At 38.5% G+C, this 25,239-nt stretch overlaps 1 long non-coding RNA gene across 1 annotated transcript in view; it reads left to right on the top strand.

Moving 5' to 3' along the window:
* The first annotated feature begins 2,485 nt into the window (after positions 1–2,485).
* LOC123790425 (uncharacterized) overlaps positions 2,486–25,239 on the top strand; it is an 86,020-nt gene continuing 63,266 nt past the window's right edge. The window contains exon 1 of the long non-coding RNA XR_006779083.2: positions 2,486–2,683. This is a non-coding gene — a long non-coding RNA (uncharacterized LOC123790425). The remainder of the gene's footprint in view (positions 2,684–25,239) is intronic.

Here is a 25,239-nt window from a genome sequence, read left to right as displayed (position 1 = left end):
TAGTATGAAATCAGTACTTATGGAGTCTATTTTACACCTTTCTTCTCTGTATGAGCCAAAGATAGGAATATATTTAGAAAACTACACATTTTAGAGGGCTTAAGTGGAGCATTAAAATCTTGTTTTGGTTAATGCAGCATTAAAAAGGGTAATTAATTCCTGAGCCAGAGATCCCTTTAAGGTAAATTTGAAGTGGGGAATATGTGTGTTTTATATATTAGGTGACCTCTCAGAGTTTCTGTGATTCCCTGGGTCAATGTCTATTTCAAAAAGTGAAAGTAAAATTTGATATTAAGTTGTGACAAAACCCAAAAGTTGAATTGTGTGCATTTTCAGAGTATTGCTTAAGTGTTAGTAACGTGCTTAGGTATCAGTAATTCTAAACTGATTACAAATATAAGAATACTACTCTAATTTTAAGACAATAGTTCATTTTCAGTCAGCTGTTATTCAGATTGTTGATGGTATCTTTAAGCTAAAGTATCCAATATAACATTCTGACACTGTCAGAAATCTTATATTCTTATGCCCTTCCTCAGTTTCTAGTTGTCTACAACTCATGTCAATTGTAATAAATTATTTTGATACTTTCCACATGTGCTTTAAACAAACAGTCAAGTGTCTGTTTCATTTTTATGTGAAGGAAGTAGGAGTCAATCTTCAATGTTTAGAAAATATTCTTCATAACTTCTTTGAAAAGTATATATTCTATTAATTATGTTTATCTTTTATAATGAGCTTCTACCTTCCAGAGTAGCTTGAACAAACTTGAAATTTTTCTTTATTCCTTTTTTGTGCTCTTTGGCTAAGGAAGTAAAGGTCGATTTTTTTTTTTTTAATATTCAGGACATAAGTAAGAACATATAATCATTAAAAGTATTAAAATTCTACATTAAATATTAAAGATATTGGGGTACCTGCATGGTTCAGTCGGTTAAGCATCCGGCTCTTGGTTCTGGCTCCAGTCATGATCTCAGGCTCGTGGGATTCAGCCCTGTATTGGGCTCTGCACTCAGTGGGGAGCCTGCTTGAGATTATCTCTCCTTCTGCCCCTCCTGTTCCACTCATTTGCTCTTTCTCTCTCAAGTAAATAAATCTGTTTTAAAAATTATAAAGAAGATATCAACAACTATAAGTAATTCACAATGCTCTTTTCTGATCCTGTGATGATTAATTACTCTTAGAAACAAATATTGCCAGTTAATAAATTTGAACTGAAGCTTGTGATAGGATGATGTCAGTAGAAAATAGTAAAACATCTCAATCCAAAAATATCATTAAATATCCCAACAGAGAAGATCTTGGTATGTCCTTGATTGCTTATTACATAACGGGAGAGGCATCTTTGAGAAAGCAATTTCATTTAAAAATTCACATTGCATCTTTTATTATTCACCATTAACAGTTATGTAGCAAAGTTCAGAGAAATGTGATTAATTAAAGTGAGTATAAAAAATGGCTCTAAACAGTCTTAGGAGTGATCCCAGTGAAAAATCAAAAGAGAGGAGACCATTTTCATATTTATAAAAATCGAACTGAAAGCAACTTGTATTTTATTCTTTCCTAACTCAGAGAGCAACTTGGAAGAAGGACTTCTTCGGTTTAACTCTGGAGCACATTTAGAGTAAAATGTACTTTGAGAATTTACATTTGATATCGCTGAGCCTGTAATCAGCAAGCCCTCTGCTGTGATGACATGATGTTCTTGCTTCATGATTTTATCACTTCCTGAAAACAAAACTTGCAGTTTGGCTGTGGGAACCTATTTGCCCTTTCTGCTTGTGATGTTGATGGCACTGTGTGGAGGCTGGAGACCTTTCCAGTCCTCTGACCAGTAGGTACCTGTCAAGGCCCCTCATTGTTATTGGTGCTAATGTGTGGGCCATTCAAGCCCGTTGAGCAGATGCTGGAAATAGAACTTGCTGTTAGTTTCCTTGACGCTCTTTTTCCACTAAAACACACTCACGGGATTTTTCTTTTTTAAGTTTTTTACACTATCATAACACTATACTGATCTTTGAAAAGAGCCATTTGGGATTTTCAGGGACCTCTGGTCAGAGAAGAATCGTGTGCTTTCAAAGAGAGGGAGAGAGAAGGTAACGTTTATTAAGAAACCACGTGGGGTATCTTACATTCACTGCATTATTTCATCTTTAGAACAACTCTTGTCAAAGAAAAATCGCACTGGATAGGTTCAACAGGCAGGGACGACAGTGCAAGGCAAGTGCAGTAGGGGTCAAGATTCTAGCAATAAGGGAAAAAAGACTGAACTCCCCCCACCCCACCCCAGCTGAAAAGGCAGACAAGCGTTCTGCACTGTGGTGAGCTGGGGGGGGGTGGGCAATGTGATTAGACCATCTGTTTGGGCTGTTTGGTGCTTATTGAAATTAGGTTCCCCAGGCCCCACCCCCCGCCTCCGGAGATGCAAAGTTAGGGGCACAGGTGGTGTCAGTCTTGATTATGGTTCCGGAGGAGGGCTCTAGATTGCGGAAGACGTGCCGCGTGGTAAGACTGGCAGGAGGCAGGGAGAAGATTCCCATCTCAAAGGGCAGAGAACGAGTTTATAACTGAAAGTTGTCTAAAGGACAAGCTCTCCGAAGACGGAGTGCGGTGGTCAGGAAGAAAGCTGTCAATAGTTTGGTCAAGCTGAGGGGAAGCTGCTGCTATCTTGCTCATCTGGAAGGTAAATGTTGCTTCCTCTTGTTACAAGACCCCGGGGCTCTCGGAGGTTGTTTACGTGCCCTAGGTCTCCCAGGTGTTAAGCGTTAAGAGTTGTGACTCGCCCCTAATTCTCATCTCCTCCCAAACCCGTGTATTTCTTTGTAGGCAGTTCAGCGTCATCAGAATGCCAGGCAGGAGAACGCTGGGCATTAGGAATCTTGCATTATTTTCTTAAATAATGGCCTAAAGCTCTCCAGCTCCTATAGGGAAGTGATGATCTCTAAGGAGGTTTGCGTTCATTTAAAACTGTCGTGTGCCAAGTGTTCTGTAGTTTTCACCAGTCTGAATGTTTTACGGGCTTAAAAGCAGACAAACGTTAAGGCAAGAGCCTCCCCGTCTGCCTGCCTGTTGTTCTGCTTTTCTAAGGAAGGCTTCTTACGGCTGCAAGTAATTCTCCCAGGATGTTTGCTAAAGAGCTTGAGGAAGTGTCTAGCGTTGCCTCTTACGTTGCAAACCATGGATAAGACTCAGGAGTAGGCGCCATTTTTGATAAGGGCGAAAACAAAAGGAAAACGAAAGGAAACAGATCTTAATAAAGGGACTTGTCTTCGCTCAAATCATGAGAGAAACAAGGTAAGACACAGTTTTCAGGGGGCTCCCAAGGGTGAGGGGCCATTCTGTGGCATTTCCAAATAAGGCTTGGTGGCTGGGAAATCATCACTAGGCTCCGATTCGAGGGGCAGGTTATAAACCAATGGCCCAGGGAGACTCGTGTCTCCTTCCCAGTTGGCTCCTGATAGGTTTTTGGCTCCTACGAATGGAGGAAAACACTGATGTTTCTCTGCACAGGATCAGCATCCGTGAAAATATTTAACGTTTTCACTTTAATAACTTTAGTCTTGAGTTATAATTTATCCAATGACAGCCGGCTATTTTGTCAGGGTTTTTGGTGACAGTGGAAGACACCTCTTTCCCCCTCAGTGAAATCTCTTTTTGAATTAACTGCCAGGGTCAGACCTTCACTTTTTCCTGGTCATGAATGTACTGTAAGAAAAGGTATTCATTCTTCCTTGGTTTTAATCTTAGAATAGATGAAAGACAAAAATATCCCCCCCCCCCCCCCGCCACCTCCTCCTTTTTTTGGACAATAAATGCATTAAACGCTTAGAAAATTCCAATCAAGTGCTCTAATCATGGCTATCAGTTGTTTATTTCATCTTTTCCATAAAATGGTGATTACTTGCTTTTCTTCTCTGAAAAGGGGTCATTTTCTTTTATAATAGTACTAATGAACTCCTGGTTGGATTCTAATTACCAGGAAATGGTTTCCTTAGGATACTTGGAGAGACATTATCTTAAAAACATCTTTACTTGAATATGCCAATGTTCTGGTAACCCTCAGACAGGAGAAGTTAAAAATGCTATTATTTCAAAAAGTGCTATTATTGTTGTTAAGCAGATAAAATGGAAAGTGTAAAGGAGACACTTGTAATTTTATGAGGTACAAGGAGCCATTTTCAAGGACTGTAAACCCCAAGAGGAAGATGATTGTGGGTTTGTATGAAGCATGTCTATTTCAAAAGAACACCAGAATTAGATGAAATGAACATGCACAGTTAGAATTTTTTAAAAGTTTGGGGAAATAGAACACAGAATTAAAGAAGGTACAGGGGCATTATCAAACGCATTTAGTTTAAATTATCCTGTAGTTATAATGGTATCCTCAGGCCATTCTTAATTGATTATTTGCAAACAATGCTAATACTTTGCAGTGAGATTTTTCAGGGAAGAATTTGATCATTGTCCCAAATATCTTCCGCATTTATTTTCAGTCTCTGGCATTCCTTTAAAAAAATCCCCGTAATTGTATTTCATTAGATATGACCATCTCTTTCTGGCAAAGGTTTTACTACAAAGAAACAGTTTTGATTAACACAAAATATTGAAATAGAACCCTTTGATCTTAGCTTGATATTTCAAAAGGAGAGTAGCCAGCTTTAACCAGCATAAGTTTGGGTAATGGTTTGTTTTCGAATTCACAGTGCTTTGCTACAAGTTGATATACTGAAGGGTTTTGAACTTAGAAAACGTTTGTCATTCTGAGAGCAAATAGAAATTTAGAAATATCAGAGTTATCTTGAAATAAGGACACAGTTTCTCTTGCGTTAGTAGAGTCTGAATTACAAGTTCTTCCAGACATAATGGTATAAGTAACAAAATCTTTCCAATGATATTTTCCATTGTGCGTTTTGGAAGGGAGATTTATAGTTTACATTTCCTTGTACAGCTTTATCCTTTGAGATGATTTCCTCAAATGAACTACAGGATTTCTGAATTTTCAAGGATAAACTTTCAAAAGTAAACAGACTACAATTTGATGATCAACAGAGGGGATGGGATATCACTTACTTGGCTACATGGTTGGGTTTAGTCCTCACTAGCCCATCTGCCTCCCAGATCCGCATGGTTTTCATCTGGCCTCATGTCTTCATAATCACAGAAACGACATAATCACATGAAGTGCAAGACACAGCGCCCACCTTCTCCCAGGTGTGCTCTGTCTCATTAAGAGATGTCTCCGTAGCGCTCATGACTACTATATTCGTTTCCCATTGCTGCTGAGACACATACAAACTTAGTGGCTGAAAACACGAATGTATTGTAATCCCTGTAGTCAGAAATCTGAAATGGGTTTCACTGGTCTAAAATCGAGTCAGCTGGGCTGTGTTCCTTTATGGAGGCTCCAGAGGCAAATTCCTCTGCCTTTCCCAAGTTCTAGAGGTGGCCTACATTCCTTGGTACCTGATCCCTCCACCATCAAAGCCAGCAATGGCTGGGGAAGTCTCTCACCTAGGACGACTTTGACCCTGGCTCTTCTGTCTCTCCTGCATGCATTTAATGGAGTCACATGATTACCTTGGGCCCACCTGCATAATCCAGAATGATTTCCCATCTCAAGGGGCATTGAGGAGCAATTACTATTTCCTCTGAAATCCTGATTCCTCTTTTCCATGTAACCTAACATAGTCACAGATGCCTGCGATCAGGATGTGGATATTTTTGGAGGGCCATTATTCTGCCTACCACAATGACAATTCGTTTACTTACTGCTGACCTGTTTTTCGCTGTTTCCTCTCCCTGGAATATTAACTCAGTGGGTGGTAATCATGTCTGTCTCTTGCTAGCGCTCAACTACTGGTTGCATGAAGACTGAACACATGCATGGAAAAATAAAAAGTATCTAACGTGCTGTTTGTTAGGGTTCAGGGTACACGATGAATACTGCTCCTCTTACCTGTGTTAGGAACCATTTGAGATTTACATGAAGGTCCAGCACAATGATAGCAAGACGTCACCTTTATTACTGATCAAAGCTAGAGGAGAGGTCTGGGCCTATTGTTCTGCGGATCTATCTCTTTGGGATTGAAAAGACTCAGCACCCAAGTCTGCAGCAGTGAGGGACAAAGGGCTGCCTCTGTTTCTGGTGCAGACTCTCTTCTGCTCACGACCTAGTGCATGAGAATACGTGTCTGAGCAGAGAGACCTGCAGAGGGGAGGCAGCTAAGCCAAGTGTGACTGTCCCCTCTTCCAAATTCACATGAAGATCATTCAAACTTCTTCTCTTAGGGAAGAATGAGGGACTGGCAGACTGAGGTCAGGGGTGTCACTGCGTGGAGTCCCTCCCGTGGCTGAAGTGAGAGGAAACATGCTTAATCGTCAACCTTCATTCAACCCCGTGTGCACTCTACTGCTGTTTCTCTCCTCCCCTCTCTTCCCCTCCCCTTTTCTTCTTTTCTTCTTTTCTTTCCTTATCTTTTCTTTTCTCCTGACTCTATGTCAGTGCTCTGTGGATTAGTCCTGACTGGGCTATTTCCAGGGTCCTGAAAATGCATCCTTCTTTTAAAAAATATTTTATTTATTTGGGGGGGGGGAGGGAGAGAGAGAGAGAGCATGTGCAGGGGAGAGGGAGAAAGAAATCGAAGCAAACTCCACACTGAGCTTGGAAGCCTGGCATGGGGCTTGATCTTACGACCCTGAAATCATGACTGGAGCTGAAACTAAGAGTTGGGTGCTTAACTGACTGAGCCACTCAGGCACCCCCTGAAAATACATTCTTTAACCTAGTTTCATAAATGTACCTACAATCTATACATACTTATACATTATAACTTGCCTTTCAATGGCTAGAAAAAGAGTATCTTGACCAATCTAGATATGCTTTCAGATATAGAGTAACGTTTTATAACATAAACAAGAAACATTAAATATAAAAAGACTCAGAATTAATGTCATGACCTTTGTAGCTCTCCATTTAAAAAAAAAACTATATAATCAGGGGTACCTGGGTGGCTCAGTCAGTTGGGCATCTGCCTTTGGCTCAGGTCATAATCCCAGAGTCCCAGAATCAAGTCCCACATTGGGCTCCCTGTTTAGTGGGGAGTCGGCTTCTCCCTCTGCCCCCCACCCTACTCTCATGCTTTCTCTCTCACTCTCAAATAAATAAATACAATCTTTTTTTAAAAAATTAAAAATTTATAAAATCAATACAGTATAATATAATAATATGATATAATTAATATTTTCCTGGAATCGGGATGTGGACATCTTTAGGGAGACATTCTTCTGCCTACCATAGTTACGATTATTTTACTTGTTTGTTCATTTTTATCTGCTTCCTCCCACTGCAGTATCAAGTGAGTGATAGTGTATAAGTGGGAAATGGGAATTCAGAATCACAAATCTTTGGATTTCTGAACTTAAAACCCATATAATTAAACCATTGATATTATGGAAAAAAATTGGAATCCAAAAGACATTCATTGATTTACTCACATTGCCACAGTCCCACAGTGGGTCAGAGCTAGATGCTGGCCTTTCTATTCAATGGTTTTTTTTCTACTTAACTGTGTTGAGTTTCTTTCTATCTCGTCCTCACTCCTCCCTCCCTCTTCCTTCCTTCCCTTCCCTCCTTCCTTTTCTTCTTTCTTTCTTTCTTTCTTTCTTTCTTTCTTTCTTTCTTTCTCTTTTTCATTCTTTTTCTTTCTCTTTCTTTCTTTCTCTCTCTCTCTCTCTCTCTCTCTCTCTCTCCCCCTCCCTCCCTCCCTCCCTCCCTTCCCTTCCCTTCCCATCCCATCCCATCCCTTCCCTTCCCTGTTCTGTTCTTTCTTGCATGTAATATTTGGAGATAAATAATTGAATTCATAGGATATGGATAGTATGAAAATTGTAACATTTATGTATGTACTAGAATACATAGGAGTATACTTAGAGTGATATAGTACCACCTGAACACGCCTTGACTTCCGCAAGTCGTCTTTTTCTAAGCAGTTGTCCTATACAAAAGCCCAGATCCCATGAGAAAACTGCCCTTGGGCCAAACATTTGACATATTTTCAAGATCCATGAATCTTCCTAGTGCCCCAAGGATTTGGTTCATAATTATAAAGAGTAATTTTCTGACTGATAGTCTTGTTTGTTCAGGCAATCACTTTTTTCTTTGTGCTAAATATGTCTAATATTATATTATATCCCAATATTAAGTCCACTGAACAAATGGCCCAAGAAATAAATGGCATGTGTTATTATATTCGATGATGAATATTGAACAACTTGTTAGAATTTTTTTTTTAAGTCAAACACAAGTACAGAATGTAAAATATGTAATTGGAACTGATTTAGTCTCTGAGAAAGGAAATGTTATGATAAAAATACTTATTTTTTGCCTGAATTGACTCGGGCTGTGGGGTATAGCAATTATATTGGTTTACTGTGTCTAATCTTCTGAAAGTCACAGTCTTGTTAAACTTTTGAACCCCGCATTCCCTGCCTTTAAAATAAATTATAGGACTTTATTATGAGTACACAAAGCACCAAGGAAGAGCCCATGGAAGCCGTTTGATTTCAATATTTCATATTTATGTCCTTTGTGGCTCACTGAAAAATACAGAAACATCCACATGCATGTATCCTATTTATGACCTAATTGGGTAATAAGTAAGCTCTAAATGAATGTTTCTCACAGGCATTCATAAGGGAAAATCAAATGAATATATTCATATTTATGATAATACTTCATAGAATATTTCATATGATTGCTATTGAGGAAGGCTGTATATTTGTAAACCCTTTATAGACGTGTTCTACAATTTTATTTCTGAGTGAATACCAGATCATTCTGTGTTATCATGTTGTTCTTACCACGTTAAAAACATAAAGTAAAAAAAAAAAAGCTGAAAACCATGGCTGTGTATGAAAATCAAAGTAAATTAAACGGCTTGGTTTTCTCTTCATGATTCTTTACCTGTCAGCATTCCAGAAAATGCACTATTTTTTGAAATTGACTCCTGTTGACCCTTCTGATCTGTTTTCAGATGAAGAGTAAACAGAGTAACAGGGAAGTGTTTCTAAAGTGCTGCTTGATTCACATAGGCCTTCTTTCTGTCCGGAGAATAGACCCCAGAGCCATCTTGCTCCCCTCCAGCCGCCGTGCACCATGAGAACTTCCCTGCGTGGAGTTCTGAACATTGAACTGGCTCTAGGTCTTAGCAGCAGCAGTCAGCCAGCCTCCAAGACCTTTCATCTGCATCTCTATCACAAATCAAAAAGAAAGAGCAGGAGAACCTAGTAAAAAGCAAATCAGAAAGTATTCCAACATGAAGAAGTGTCCATCACAAATGGAAACCCTTAGAAGCCTTTTTTCCACCTCATATTCTCTCACATCTTTGAGACATTCATTCATTCAAGTATTTGTTGGGCCCCTTTTCATCCAGCTCCTCAAGTTCCTCCCCTTCCCTGACTGTGTGACCGGCAGAGATCTGTCTTCCCACCTATGCGAACAGTCCTCCCAGGCTTCATCATAGACTTCTCTTGATGGTGGAAGCTAAGTGAATTCCTCCATTTTTGCTTTTAACTTTTATCACTTTTCTCTTTATTTCCATTGGTAAAAAACCAACAGCCTGGTTTTCATGGTCTATTCCGAAAACCACCGTCAGACCCCTGCAAAGCATGAGCAATCCTCTCAGCATTTGTGTGTTGTTCCCCCTTCCTTCCCCAACTGCAACACCAACGATAACCTCCTGAAGACAAAACCCCTTCTTACAGTCCCTTGAGTCACCAGTGACTGGCACGATTTGTGGGAGGGATATAAGGCTTGATACCTGATTGTTGAATGAATAAGGAGAATGCCCGAGTGAGTAAATGAATCAAGATTCCTGAGAATTTTCTCTACCCGGCAATGTGCTAAGAGCTGAAGGTGAGCAAGATGGACGTGGTTCATGTCCTCAGAAAATTCACAGTCTAACAGCAATTTCTGTGCCATATCACTCATCATTTGACAATTATTTTGATGGTAAAGTGTTTTATTACGATGCAGTAATGAACATCTAAAAATGGTTTTTCTGCACTAATAATTTTGAATAGCTTTCCTGTTACAGAATCAATGGGTCAAAAGGTATGAACACTTTAAGTTTTAATTATTTGTTGGCTCCTCCACTTTTCATGTAAAATAAGAGAGTTATAACTATTGACAGATTCTTGTTTATACTTTTAGCCAGAGGAAAATGTTTTCTTGAGGGGTATATTGTTGTTGTATATATTTTATTCCTGGTCAAATCATTCTTCCTTTTTCCCCAGTTATCTTTGATCATTTATTTTTGAAAACCTCTGAGGGAACTCATGGGTAACCTGACAAAAATAATGATTTGATTAATAAACTCAGGTGGGACAGATAGATTTGCATAGAAATCAGAAAACTGTTTCTTACACCTGTGTATTTTCAATTTTCTACTTAGCCTCTGGCTGCAAGCAAAATTTCAATGCTGTCTGTCACATAACAGGCTCTTTCTGCTTGGTAATAATCAAGAAAGATGATGACATTTGATAGGAAAAGAACCTGAAATGAGCAGTGTGCAATATTTCCTTTGTGAAGAACTTGGTGTAATATCCTTCCTCACCTGGTCTCCACTACTCTGGGCTCTTTATTTGAAAAATGAACCACACTATTAAGAATCAAGAGAGTATTCATTAAATTTGAATGTCAGGAAGGGAACTTTATAAGCAACTTTTAATGTTTTATCCTTTCATATCTAGATCAAGACAGAAATAGCAAGTTAGATTTCTTTTTATATTTAACTTGTGCCTTACACTCAGTACTGCAAATATGAAGCAGCAGAAATTGAATGTTCTGCTTTTTTCCTTCCCTAATCTAGAAATTTATTGTTAATAAGACAGAAGATAAGTGCCTTGTGGATTTAACCCATCGTCTTTGTAATACATTAGACTTGCTAGAACCTTGAACACTGGAAGTTGATGTTGTAATTGCTTATTCAGAAATCCTATAAAGTGGTTTTCTTATGCATATTTTGTAAATTTTTCACCTTCTGCATTGAAACCAGAGTTAATTATTCACTTAGAATATTTGAGAACTTGCTCGGTAAAGTGGAAAAATCTGTGTTCCGTCAGAGATATTTGACAGCAAATATCAGAAACCTCCAACCAATCAGGTATAAACAACCAAAAAATATCAATTATCTTTCATACCAAGAAGACATAACTCCAGGGATGGTGGTTCAGGAATCAATTAATAAAAGCAAGAAGCCAGTTGTTGTTTTTTGGGGTTTTTTTTTTTTTACCCCCTATCTTTCTTGTGTCTAGCAAACTCTCTTCGTGGTTACTAAAGCATTTCTGCAGTTAGAGGTATCACATGAAACTCAAAAGTTCTCTGAAGAAGGAGTGGTCAACTCCTCCTTGATTCTTGTTTAAAAGCTTAATAAACCTTTTCCAGAAGCCACCCCTTACTTCTCATTAGCCGGTGTTGTGCCTAACCCCTCTGCCTAAAGCAATCACTGGAAACAGAAGGGAATTGTAATGTTCAGCTACAATCCATGGTTCCCCCTGGACCAAGAGAGCTGTCACCTTCCCTTGGATGACACAGTGTATGAGGGGCCACCTGGAATGTAATCAGGACCCTCCCCTCAAGAAATTATAGGGATTCAGCTCTTGTTAGGCAACACACACAATGTCACAAATTAAACTAGGGTCTGGTCCTGGAAGATTTTACAGTCTAGTGCGGGCAACGGATGATAGTAAAGAATTGTGAACCGTATTACAACGTGTATCCCCGAGAGAAGTGTGTCAGTGATGTTATGGAGGTTATGAAGAGAAGCGCCAGAAAGGGGTTTATGATTTTAGTTGGAGGGCAAAATAGAGCTAGTACAGCTAAGAGGCGAAGACCCGAGGACAGATATTAAAACTATGCAGTGATCATTGCATTTTAGAGACTATGTCATGGTTTTCCATTTCTCACTCCATCCAGTTTGGCGGACTGTGAAAGGTGTCATGTAAACTTATTTTCTGTTGCTTCAGTCATATTATCGTTTTGATTTTCCGATGATTTATTGTTCCCTGTTTTCGTGGAATACATATCTACAAGTAAGGGGACTTCCAGAGGTTCGTTATAGCCGTTGACTTGTTATTTCAGATTGCCCAGAGTAGTCGGGACGGCAATGATGGTAGATGATCGCGATGCTATCGTTGGATGTGACAGCGCTGTGCGTTTGACTGTGTGTGGTGCCAGATGGGTTGTGGAACATAGTTTATTCTGGGCTTTTGAATTGGTATACCAAACCTCATTAAGCATCGTAGAGGATTTTAACTTCATTAAGGTAACTGTCAATTATGTTGCCACATACATGCTGGAAAATTTGTTGCCTTTTTCTTTTTTTTTTTTTTTTTTCTGTTAAAGTATCATAAAAGGAGAGAGTAGATCTGATGACATTTTGGATGTGGAGCCGATGGGAACATGATTTACACTCATTAAATCCATTTGCAAGTAGTGCTATGATTTGAGACATACTGTACAACAACCACCAAAAAGCCAATTATTGTCTCATGCAATATGCGTTCACCATTCCAGGTGAGGCGAGGAAGGCAGCGTGACAGTTCTAAGAGAAGAAATTGATGTAGTTTTAATTAATGGCACAGATTCAGTAAGTTTGTTTAAAAATTATTTTATCTTTATCTCCCTTGTGAATTTGTGTTAGGTAAGAATGACCTACCTGCTTTCGAATTGATTTGAAATCCTTAGAGACCGTATAAAATTCATGTACAATGAAGTATTGATCAAGTATGATCTGAATTTGGAAGAAGTCATGGCATGTACTGATTAAAAAGTAAAGGGCCGTATACAGAGCCCTGTATGTGGTGGAGGGTTTGTTTTTTTACCAATTAATTGCTTAGAAATGGGCCCCAAAGGGGAAATACTTATTGTATATTTTATTATTTTATTAGTGTTTCATTTTGCCAACTGGCGGCAGGAATAAAGTAGTGATTTGTAGCAATACACTTAATACTCTCATGTCCTATCTCTTGTTCTATTAAATGGGGCCTCTCTCTCTGTGAGTGTGTGACGCCAGAGCCAGAGAATATTCTCTAGCTTTTCATCCTTGATTGTTTTATGTTTTCCTCTTATCTTTTTTTTTGTATTTCTATCATTCCTTTCCTTTTCTTCACCTTTATTCTGCCATTTTCTTACCCCAAATTCCAGTTTATTAAATTTCCTTTTGATCCATTACTCTCTCTTTATCTCTTCCAAATAAAAAGGCATGCATTGTTCTTCTGCTCATAGAAGACATTTAAATTCTCCCAAGCCTTTCATGGGGTTTGATTAATGAAATAGAGAATCATATAATCATCACACATAGATAACAGCTATGGTCCTAATATCACATAACTGGTTTTAGTGAATGGTCTTGGTCTTGGCCAGATTTTTGTTTGCTTTTATCGATTTGTAGGAGAAATAGTATTCGAGGGGGGGCAGGAAGGTCATCTCTTATTTCTCTTTTCCACTTTTTGATCAAGAGTTAACAAATAATGGACATTTAGAAAATAAGAAATAAGTTTCCTGAATAATTGATTCCAAATCTCTCTCTCTCACACACACACACAGATTAAATATAATGCCTGACACATAGTACTTTTCACAACTATCAGCTATAAAGTTTTACTAAAAATAGCATTTAAAGAAACGTTTAATGTGTGTAATCTGGTCATATTATGGTAAAGGATGGGATACAATTTCAGATTCTACATAAAACACATTTCGAATGGTCACATTCCTTTTTGCAACACTACCCTTCCTTGTAGTTCAACCTGCAAAAGGGTTTTTATAGAGTCATATGATAATCTGAGGACACGGAATCTAAACCTAATCTGTAATTTTTAATGTTGTATTTAACATAGGGCTCAGAGTAATTTAATAGATGGTAGTGCCTAGAATCACGCTCAGTACCTGGCATGGATTTGGCACTGAAGTTCTGTTTGTTGATTCTCTAAATAACCTCATAACAACTTGATTGATGCTATTACTCTCAATGAAATCTCCTTTTATGAAACATAACATTGGAATAATTTCTCTGTCTCTGATTAGTAATTCCAGGAAGGAGTGGATGGAGTAAATCCTTGTATTTTCTATGAGAGATAGTTTTTCTTAGTAAATTAATACTACAAACAAGATTTCAAGAGGTTAATCACAAAAAGAAACATTTTAATAACTTTACCAGCTTGACTAGCAGATAATGTGCCGATGGAAAATATTTTGTTTATTAAATAAAGCAGGTGGGACAGCACTTGTGTTTGTCAATACAAGTCATTTATATTAATATTTGTGCCAGTAAAGTAATAAGATTCCTGGTTTTAACATAGACCTGAAATTCATACCCTATAAATTAATCAAGTAGTTATCACAGTTACTGGTCACTAGTAAATTTCTCTGTGATTTTGATTTCCATGATATTCCAGGTTATGCGATTCTTTAATTTGCCCCTGTGATGTCTGTAGTTTACCCTTGATCACCATGAGTTTAAACTTCACAGATCCACTTAAACATGCTTTATACACACACACACACACACACACACACACACACACACACTGCAGTGCTACAAATGTATTTTCTCTTATCTCTTTCTTATGATTTTCTTCATAACAATTTCTTTTCTCTATTTTATTGTAAGAATACAGTGTATAATACATAAAAGAAACAAGGTATGTGTTAATTGCATGTTTATGTTATCAGTAGGATTTCTGGTCAGCAGTAGGCTATGAATAGTTACGTTTTTGGGGAGTCAAAGTTCTGTGTGGATTTTCAACTGTTCCTCACCCTGCCATTATCAAGGGTCAATTCTAAATTTATTTGTCTAGCACCTTGTCTTTTTATTAAGTTATCGTTTGTAAATGTTCATAGTAGTCTCTCTTTCAAAGTGGAGTTATTTCAGGCTATTAATTTTACTTCATCCTTGAGATCTTAAATTAATTATATTAATTCATTGGTTTTTAAATTTTTTTTGTACATGTGAAATAATTGGGAAATACATAAAAGTGTGGTACAAAGAAGGGCAGGAGTTGAGGTCCTGCTAAGGTCATGACTATCCGATCAATGTCACTCTCATCTTCAGGACCCTGAGCTCTTGGAGTGTTGCAGATTTAATTGATTCATTTTTTGTTTGTTTGTTTGCAAGACTTAGCCCAGAATCTGGCACATACTAAGTCTTCGGTAAATATTTGTTGAATAATAATTTTAAAAAAGGAACAAATCAGAAGCAGGGGTTATGTTTGATCGATTAGAGCAGAATGAACAAAACAGCCCATAATGTTCACAAACTTCCAGAATTTTGATGTGGCTGAAAGAGGGGGTTGGAGGAAGTACCATGAGAGAGAAGCAAAAGCAGCGAGTGGCATGATGAGACCATGAAGGCTCTTGGTACTAATGGGAAAAGCTAGGATTATATTCTATAGGCAAGCACAGAGTTACTGGCAGAAGATAATAGGATCACATTTTAATTTGGGGGAAAAATCCATCTGCTGGTAATGTGAAAGATAAAATCAGGATGTCAGTGGAAGGAGGGGGTCAGATACAAAAGATAGATTAACATGGTAGAATCTACAGGGTTTTGAATACGTCATACACTTGGGTTAAGGAGACAAAGCCCACTTTGCAGCACCCGATGTTAGGATTTAGGACATGATAGGAAAGGCCATTCACTGGCATTGGCATTGAATCAGGGAGATCAGAATCTGTGGCTAGAGAACCACATTATCATTTATTGTTTGAATTGTTACTTGGATGTCTGGTCAACCAGATTCAAACAAGTAGGAAAACGAGTGTGTATTATATCACTCTGTCACCCATTTCCTCTAGGACGATACATTTGCACCTATAATTCTTCATTAAATATTTGTTTAGGATTTCACATATCAGCACATTTTATTAGATGCACATTATAAGCTTGAGGAAAGGGGAAAAGAACTGTGTGATTGAAGTGGTATATAATTTCCTCTCCATTTTCCATGGGAGTAAACAGATGATTACAGCCAAGAGTCTCAGCAGAGAGAAATAAATGGAGTTAACTGTTATCTTTGCCATATTGTCTGTGAAACAAGATGATAGAAAAATCCCCAAGTTCGCTCAAGGGTTTATGGCACCAACAGATGGAAAAATCTTGAAAAAAAAAAAGTGAATTAAGCCGTGTTGCATTAATTATAGTAGAAATCAAAACCCCAGTATAGTGTTTTCAACTTTTCAAAGTATGTGAAAAGGATCAAATAATTTTATTTTGCTAAAGAGGGTGATTTTTATCAGCAACCTCTTTGAAAACATCACTTGATTCCCTAGGCTAGTCTAATATCATATAACGAGCATTTAGTTGCAATTTTTCTGACTGGTTTGTTAAATAAGTCCCTTGTACTCATGCCAAATATCTCCCTTCTGGGGAATTTGTCTTGACGGCTAGGTCATTTCTCCACAATCATGATGTTACTGTACTCTAGTTCACATAGCTGTGAAATGAAAACAAAGAATCGGGAAATTTAAATGGCCAATATTATGCTTTTTAAGTATCATTATGTAACTAATTCATGGATACAGCAACTCTTGTACCAAAAAGCACTGTATTCTTTCATCATGCAATTAAGGGAAATACATAATAACCTGCAATTTTAGTAGATACACAAAATCCTGGACATTTAGTTGCCTGAGACTTTCCAGCAATTTCTCAAATTTCAACAAACCTTAATCAGATGAGTTAACAGCCTGACCTGTGTCTCAGGCACTATCCATGCACTGGAGAAACAAAAACAGATTATCATATGGTTCTACCCTTCAAAGTCTATGTTAAAGATGTTATTTTAATATTTCACACATACTTAACTTTCAATATTGTCAATGCTTTTTTAAAACTAGGAATTTGTATGTTCACTTGAAAATTTACATTTAGAGTTCATCCTGTGGTAAAAGAAAAAACTTACATTTGTACATTGCTAGTAATAGTTTTCACTACCAATTTATTTCATATCCTCATTGATTTTGTACTTACAGATATAGGTCTAGATATAGAGGTTATTTATCATCAGTCTGTGTGGGATGTTGATTAATGTCTTTTACACCTCCAAGAGGAAATGTTCCTTTTTAATTTTTTATTTATTATTTGTTTATAAATTTATTTACTTCGGAGAGAGGTAAAGAGAGAGAGCATGCACCAGCAGGAAGGGCAGAAAGAGAGGGAGAGAGAGAATCCCAAGACTCCCCACTGAGCATGGAGCCCTACGCGGGCTTGATCCCATGACCCATGAGATCATGACCTGAGCCAAAATCATGAGTCCAGTGCTTAGCTAACTCACCTATCCAGGCACCTCTCTTTTTTCTTTTTTCTCTTGTGACCGAATTTGTGTCTTGATGGCAGAAAGTTATATGTAATAAGTTTATAATCAGAAATATCTTGGGGCACCTGGCTCAGTCACTTAAGCATCCGACTTCAGCTCAGGTCATGATCTCAGGTCCTGGGATCAAGCCCTGTGTTGGTGCCTGCACCCAGCAGGGAGTCTGCTTGTCATTCTCCCTCTGTCCCTCCCCCCACTCATGCACACTTTCCCTGTATCTCTCTCTCAAATAAATAAATAAAATATTTAAAAAGAGAAATATCTTGAAGACATGAGCTGCAGAAAACTCCAGCCCAAGTTTCCCCCCACCCCACCCCATCAGGCCTCTGGGAGAGCCCTGGAACACTCCCATGCACCCATCACCCACATCCTGGGTAGCAAAAGCAATTTTTGTCCAAACGGTGGAATTCTCAAGCTGTAGTGACGACCTTCTCCCACTGGGCTGTGATTGCCTTCATGGCAGGAATTATTTTCACTCTTCTGAATGTTCAAGGTCTTAAAAAAAACAGTGTGCAAAGCCGGTGTTCAATTATTTTTTTTCTCAAATGAAGGCCTGAGTGACTATGACGGTGGGTAGGCAGAGGAACACCTGTCATCCAAGGGAGGGAACCAGCAAGCTCCCCCTGCAGCATTTCCTTAATTCAGCCTCTTCAAGACTCCAGAGTTGTAGATGACATCTAGTAATCCAACATTCCGGAATGTCTTGGGAAGGAGGAGAGGTTTATTATGCCAAACACATGTCTTTGTACTTGGTACTAAATTTGTTCATTTCATGGGATTAAAAGTGTTTTTACTCAGTTCAGTATTGAATATCATGTGTAAGAAAATGCCACAGGCTTCTTGTGATCTTGGTAGTTCTGATAACGCTTTGAATATAAAACATAAGGAAAGTTGAGATATAAATAGTTCTTTTTTTGCTCAACAAAAGAAAGTCAGAACAAAGAATTATCTCCTTCAGATTCAAATAGTAGTAGTAATTATCTCTGGGCGTCAAGAAATCACAATTGCACTTTTCCTCTGAATGCCTTATGTGGCGATGCAGCTGGGGGTGAGCGTAAGGGCTGAGTTGTTTAAAGGTCATGTGATTGGGGAGCTGTAATATATGCAGAACTTTCCTTATTACTATGCAATATATGGATTTTTATTAAAAAGATATATAAGAATGATAAAACTTAACCAGTTGTAAACCAAAACCAAAATCCTACCATTTTCTCCTGGCTCTTGGCAGACAGAAATGGCATGCCAGTGGGCTAGAGCATCGGTCGTTGTCCTAAGTAATTGTTTTGTTTCTTATATTTATTAGTAGTTCTTATTTTAGCATGTTTAGTAGTTTTCGCACTTCATAGTTGAGTATGTTTTAGTAGTTAATAATGGCTTGGAGAGGGTAGATGGTATGTGAGTGCTTGGCATTGATTTTAGTCTTTGGTGGGTAGGCTAATGGAGAGGTCTATCAGTTGCCCTTCCTGATTGACATCACATATCCACTCTACAGGAAGGAAGCTTTCTGTGCCTAGTTCTCCTACAATAAGGCTGAATCCAGGGCTGTACAAAGTCCAAGGGCTCCTTTGAGAGTCTCCATGGCAAGCTACCTGGTCCCTCTACCCACCTCTGCAGGAGCTTTGCCACCACTGTTTCTAGGAAAGTAGCAAAATGTCCTTCCCATTTTGCACATTTGTTCTCTAAATTCTTCCTGTTAATTAGGACAGTGGCTCAACAACCCACAAAAACATCTCTTGTGCCCCAGAACACCAGTGAAACTTCTCTTAGGCAAGATCACCAGAGGTATCTTTATTGCTAAACGATCAATGTCCTGGCTTGAAATTGTCTCCTTCCTTGACTTCTTAAAACATCACCCACTGTTCTTTCACTTTTTCCTCCTTTCTTTCTTCACTTTGCTTTTTTCTTGCCAAATTTATCTGCATCTCCAAGATTCTCCACTTGCCCCCTTTTGCCATCGACTGAGGACTTCCAAATTGGTGTCTTCGGTAAAATACTCTCTTCAAAGTTCCACATCTGTGTGCATCTTCTTATTATATGACTGCATCTGGGTATCCTGCAGGCAACGTAAACCCGATGTGTCCAAGATAGAATTCAGTCTCCTGTCCACAAACCTGAACTGTTACTCTTCTTTGATACCTGTCAGATACCCTTGCAGATACCCTTTGTAATAAGCCATGAAAAGATCGCTTAAACACTTTAAATAGTTTATCTGTAACATGAGAACAGTATTTGCCTTGAAGAATTGATGTGAAGATAGGTAGTAGATTTGACAAATGCCATTGTTTAAAAAATAATTGTTATGTTTAATGATCCAAATTAAACAAAGACTTTAGGTGTCCATACATGGTACAATATGGAGACAAATAATAGAATAAGTTGACTAGTAGAGTCTTAGAATATGCTTATTTTAAAGATTGTATTTATTTATTCGAGAGAGAGAGAGCATGAGTAGCGGAAGGGGCAGAAGGACAAGCCAACTCCCCATTGAGCAAGGAGCCTGACGTGGGACTTGATCCCAGGACCGTGAGATCATGACCTGAACCAAAGAGCAGAAATCAGTTGCTTAGACCAACTGAGCCACCCAGGTGCCCTTTTGTAAGTTTATTTTTAGAGTCATTAAGAAAACTTATAAATACATAAAATGTCTCTTAAAGATTAGGCAAGATGGCAATAAGAATACAGAAAAAAACTAAAAATAATCTAAATGTCCCAAAACAAGATTAGGTTATCTTGGGGTGCCTGGGTGGCTTAGTTGGTTAAACGTCTGCCTTCAGATCAGGTCATGACCCTGGGGTCCTGGGATCCAGACCCGCATCGGGCTCCTCGCTCTACAGGAAGCCTGCTTCTCCCTCTCCCTGCCTCTCCCCCTGCTTGTGCTCTCTCTCTCTCTGTCAAATAAATAAATAAAATCTTTAAAAAACAAACAAGCAAACAAACAAAAAAACCCTATAGATTATCCTTTGGTGCCATATGTGGCATATGGTAAATGTGGTAGAAAGATGCTTGTAATTTAACATGTGAAGAAATTATGGTATAGAATTACATATATTGTTTGATCAAATTTGCATAAAAAGAGCATTGCATTAAAAAATTTCAAAATGTGTATTATAAAAATATATGATACCTGAGCTAACTCTTAAAGTTCTTTTTATTGTTACTCGCTTTTAGAATTTAGAAAATCAAGTCAAACTGGTAAAGCAGCAGTCTCTGATCTAAAAACAAAGTAAGTATAAATATTTAAACCGGTTACAGTATTTTGAGATAGTAACAATAAAAATCTTATTTTTTTTCAAAATGACTTTTTCACACAGTAGCCTGGAAACATTTCTATCTATATCTATATCTAAATCTATATATGAAAGAAACAAAACAACAAATGATTTTTCCTGTGTTGTCCTACAAGGAGACCGTTTTTGAGTTGTTAAATTTTAATGAAACAATTAGGAAGCGATCTTAAGGGGATAGTTCTCCATTGATGGCAAATCGTACTTGTCAGATTATACTAAATTCCCAGATAGTCTCCCCATTTAAACAATAAAGAAAAGGGGATAATTTGGAATCAACTCTAATCTTGAGCTTTTCTGGTTTTGTTTTCTCTTGGGAATTCATGATGGCTGGTTCATGATGAGCATTTACCCAGACTCTAAAGGGAAAGTCTTGATCTGTCTGTCACGCTGAGCGGAGTGTTTTGCCACATCTGGGCAGCTGTAACCTGCCGTCCAGGTGTTCAAGTGCCTTATTTTTAATGTGTTTATTCTCACTAAATTCTTATAGCGCCCATCTATTACTGTTAAATCATTTATTAGTGTTTCTGTTTGGAGCCTACGTGTATTATTTGAGGATCTTAGAGCAAAGCTATAAGCATTGTCAGAATGAATAACTGAAGCTTTAATTCAGTGCTTAGAGAGCAGAGAATGCCCTGAATACCAGGTGTTCTGCACATTTATGCTTTTCCTCTACCTCCTCAAAGCCATTTCATTCCAGCAGATGCTGCAGGAGACTGTTCTCTCCTCTTGCTAAAATCAGCGGGGATCCCACAGCGTGTTTTGCAGATTCACTGCTCATGATTAAATCCTTTTGAATTCTAAAGTGCCCCAGTGTAAAGCTTCCTAGAATGTGGAGAAATCCATCCAGGACTGAGAGATTTGAACATGTGAATTGACTTCAGGTACAGATGGCGTCTTTATTTATTTATTTATTTATTTATTAGCACCTGAAAGCCAATGTTATCATGAACATAGTTGGTTTCTGAAATTAGATATTTCTGGATTTCTATTTAGATTCTGACAACTCCAGCTACGTGGCCATAGGTAAATTTGTAAATCTCTCTGAGCCTTTGTCTGCCCATCTACCAAAGTGGCAGAATAACACTGATTTTCCTAACATAATTTTGAGAAATAAAATGAGCAGACATACGAAAGCATTTACTGCTATGCATGACAATTGTAAGATGCTCACCCATGGTTTTTGTGAGTGTGTGGTACACAGCCAACATGGCGCTAATAGGTGGTTCAAGCAGTTCATTCACTGGGGTTTGCATATTTGTTTGCTTATCGTCTGTCTCCCCTCCATAAAATTATGAGCTTCGTGAGAGCAAATATTTTGTTCAAACATTGATGTTTGACTGAATCAATATATGAATGAAATGTCATCTGATTTAAATCTTAAAGCTGCTTAGTAAATGGCCACATGATATAAGTAGAGAGGCTCAAGGGGTGTCCTTTATGAGGAAGTAGCATAAGCAAAGGCAGGAAATGAGAAACAGTACAGTATCCAGGGAGACCGCCCTGAGTTTCCTATGGCTGGGATGTGAAGGATAAGGTGGAGAGGAGCAGTACGTCATGGAGGGGTTCGTGTGCCCTGCGAAGAAATGAACTTTAGTCTTCAGTGACTTTCAACATCTGCTCTGCTGACGCAAATGAGCTCCTCAGACTACCTCACAATTGGCAAGGGGGTGAAGGAGAAGCCCTGTGGCTAGGGCTTTATCCTACAACCCCTATTTTTACCCCCAAGCCCCAGGATAGGGTGCCAGCCATAACTGTTTTTATTTCCTTAACATATTTTGAGTACTATAGGGTTTTGAGGGTTTTTTTAATGATTTTATTTATTTATTAGAGCATAAGCAGGGGGAACAGCAGAGGGAGAAGGAGAAGCGGACTCCCCGCTGAGCAGGGAGCCCAACCCAGGGCTCCACCCCAGGACCCTGGGATCATGACCCGAGCTGAAGGCAGATGCTTAACCTACTGAGCCACCCAGGCACCCCAAGTTACAGTTTCTTTTTTTATAAATAATTTTACTACATTATAATAGGTAGAAAAATAGTATTTTAATGGCAACTATGGAGTATTCCATGCAGGGGAATGGTATGGAAACATTTATATTCTTATTAGCTCACCCTAGCAGCTCTCTGAAGGATACATTTTCAGGCTTCTAAGGTAAATAACAGAGTGAATCATAATACAATGAAGGTGGAAAACACCAGAGGTACACATGCACTGTAGTAGGAAGATAGGGAACATTTAAAGTCCTACAGACTTGGAAGAGCTTGTGGAATATTCAGCTGGTGTGTTCAACTAAAAGTTAGGTAGATGAATCTGAAGCTTGGGGAAGTTTCTGGGTTGAAGACAGAGATTTGAGTGTCATTTACATAAAGGCAAAATTATAAGAGTAGATAAAAATAACCAACAAGGTTCACTAAGAGATCAGTGGGCCTAGGGTGGATCCTTGGAAATCATTGGCTTTTCACAGACCAGGGCAGGATAAGGAGCTCAGCGAGGAGAAGAAGATATTATAACCAGGGCACCTGGGTGGCTCTGTTGGTTAAGCATCCGATCTTGATTTCAGCTCAAGTCATGACCTCGGGGTTGTGAGATCGAGCCCCGCATTGGGTTCCATGCTGATCACACAGCCTGCTTCAGATTCTCTCTCTCTGTCTCCCTCTGTCCCTCCCACACCACTGGCACTCTTTCTCTCTCTCAAAAAGCTTAAGATAAAATAGAAGAAATTGTAATGGATGTACCAAGAAAACTATGACAGTTCCATTCACGGCAATGGAAGCCACGAGCATGATGAGTTTAAGAAAGGATGAGTGAATGTGAAATATAAGATGTTTGTTGGATTTATCCAATAGGGAGTCAATATTACAATCATACATATGAAAAATTTATCTACCCTGAGATGGTCTTTCTAGCACTACTGTATTATCTAAATTTGACATCTCATCATGTTTAGCGGAGGTTTGTTCTTTGATTGCCTCCAGACTCATTCATGTCCTTACCCAGACTGAAAAGTGTTCCTATGGCGATCAGAATTAATCCTTTTCTCTTCTATGAAGATGGAAAGATATCATTAAAACATAAGTTATCCCAGAAAAGAGTAGCCTTAAATGTGAGCCCTTTGGGCAGATGTTTAGAGTGTGGTGTTTGGATTTCACAATATTTGTGGTTAAGTTGAGATAAAAGACATGCTTCATAAATCAGTAGCTCTAAGGACCTAGCAAGAATTCCTATGCTTGCATCTAATAGAACATTTCCCTTGAGAAGAAAGAGAACTGTATTGATAATAGATATGTGTGTTCAGAAGTCTGTAGCAGGTTAAAATGTGTTCTACAGTCTGGATATAGAGACCAAGAATTAGGGATTGGAAATCTTCAGAAATGTTCTTCAAATATTCTTAAGTCGTACGAGAAGCCCTGAGTATAATGATTTGGACTGCCACTCTTGTGAAGTTTGGGGGATGCTGTTTCAGTGGCGGGGTGGATCTGGCTCACACCAACTCATAAAAGCTGATGGTCCCCACCCTTTCTCAACTCCCCATTCAAAGATGTCCTGTTGATCGCTTGAAATCAGCTGTGGTGGGAGTGTTTACCCCTTGGAACATGGCAAAGGCAACACATCTTTTATTTTTTCTTTTTGTTTTTCCTTTTTTGGAGAGCTACTTATTGCAATAAATGTTATCAGTACTTCTCTGATGGAAGAGACAGGTCAATGCAATTGTCATTTATCTGCTCCTTTTGTAGTGTTCTTCTTATGTCCAACTACACTGAAACACAGTTGCTCAGGGCAAGTGTGTACATTCTTAATTTCCGGCCAAGGTGAAGCTGAAAATGAAAGCACATTATGCTGTGAATAGATAGACCCAATTCTGTGGAATGCCCACCCATTCATTATTATACCATATTGATATATATGATCACGTTTGATCCCATGGTTCCGTGGAACTGTTGTTTCCATTATAGAATTTGTGCCAAATTTCTGCCCGTATTACTGAAAATTATTGAATTTTTTTCTTGTAGAAGTTTGAGCAGGTCTGTAATTATGAACAGCTTTGGACCTATGCTCAGATCCCTAAGAAATGACTTCCTTAGTAGCTTTGTACACAGCTGGGAAGCATCTATGACTTTCCCAGCATAACGACCACAAAAACCTTTTGCATCCAGATTACATAGCCTTCCCACAGTTTTCCTGAACTGGTAAAAAGGTTCTGTCAGTTGTTGTTATCAGTTCAGTTCTTTCTTTCTCTCTTTTTATTTTACAGTGTTTTTAATGTTTCCTAGGATTGGGGGGGAAAAATGAAGCCCTTTACCATGTTAAGTGCCTTTACTATAGCTTAAATACATTAAAGTATACTTATAAGTTAAATTTATTTCATTTCAACCTACATCATCCCTTATTTAAAATTGAGTGTGTGGGGGGCACATCGGTTAAATGGCTTACTCTTGATTTCAGCTCAGGTCATGATCGCAGGGTCCTGGAATCGAGCCCCTGTTGGGCTCTGTGCTCAGCATGGAGTCTGCTTGAGATTCTCTCTCCCTCTCCCTCTGTCCCTCCCCCAGCTTGCTCTCTCTCTAAAATAAATAAATCTTTA

This window comes from Ursus americanus, chromosome 5, assembly GCF_024610735.1.
Source record: "Ursus americanus isolate L20-20 chromosome 5, mUrsAme1.1.p, whole genome shotgun sequence".
Lineage (NCBI taxonomy): Eukaryota > Metazoa > Chordata > Mammalia > Carnivora > Ursidae > Ursus > Ursus americanus.
The sequence above is the reverse complement of the archived record's forward strand: the minus strand, read 5'-3'. Positions and strand labels throughout refer to the sequence as shown.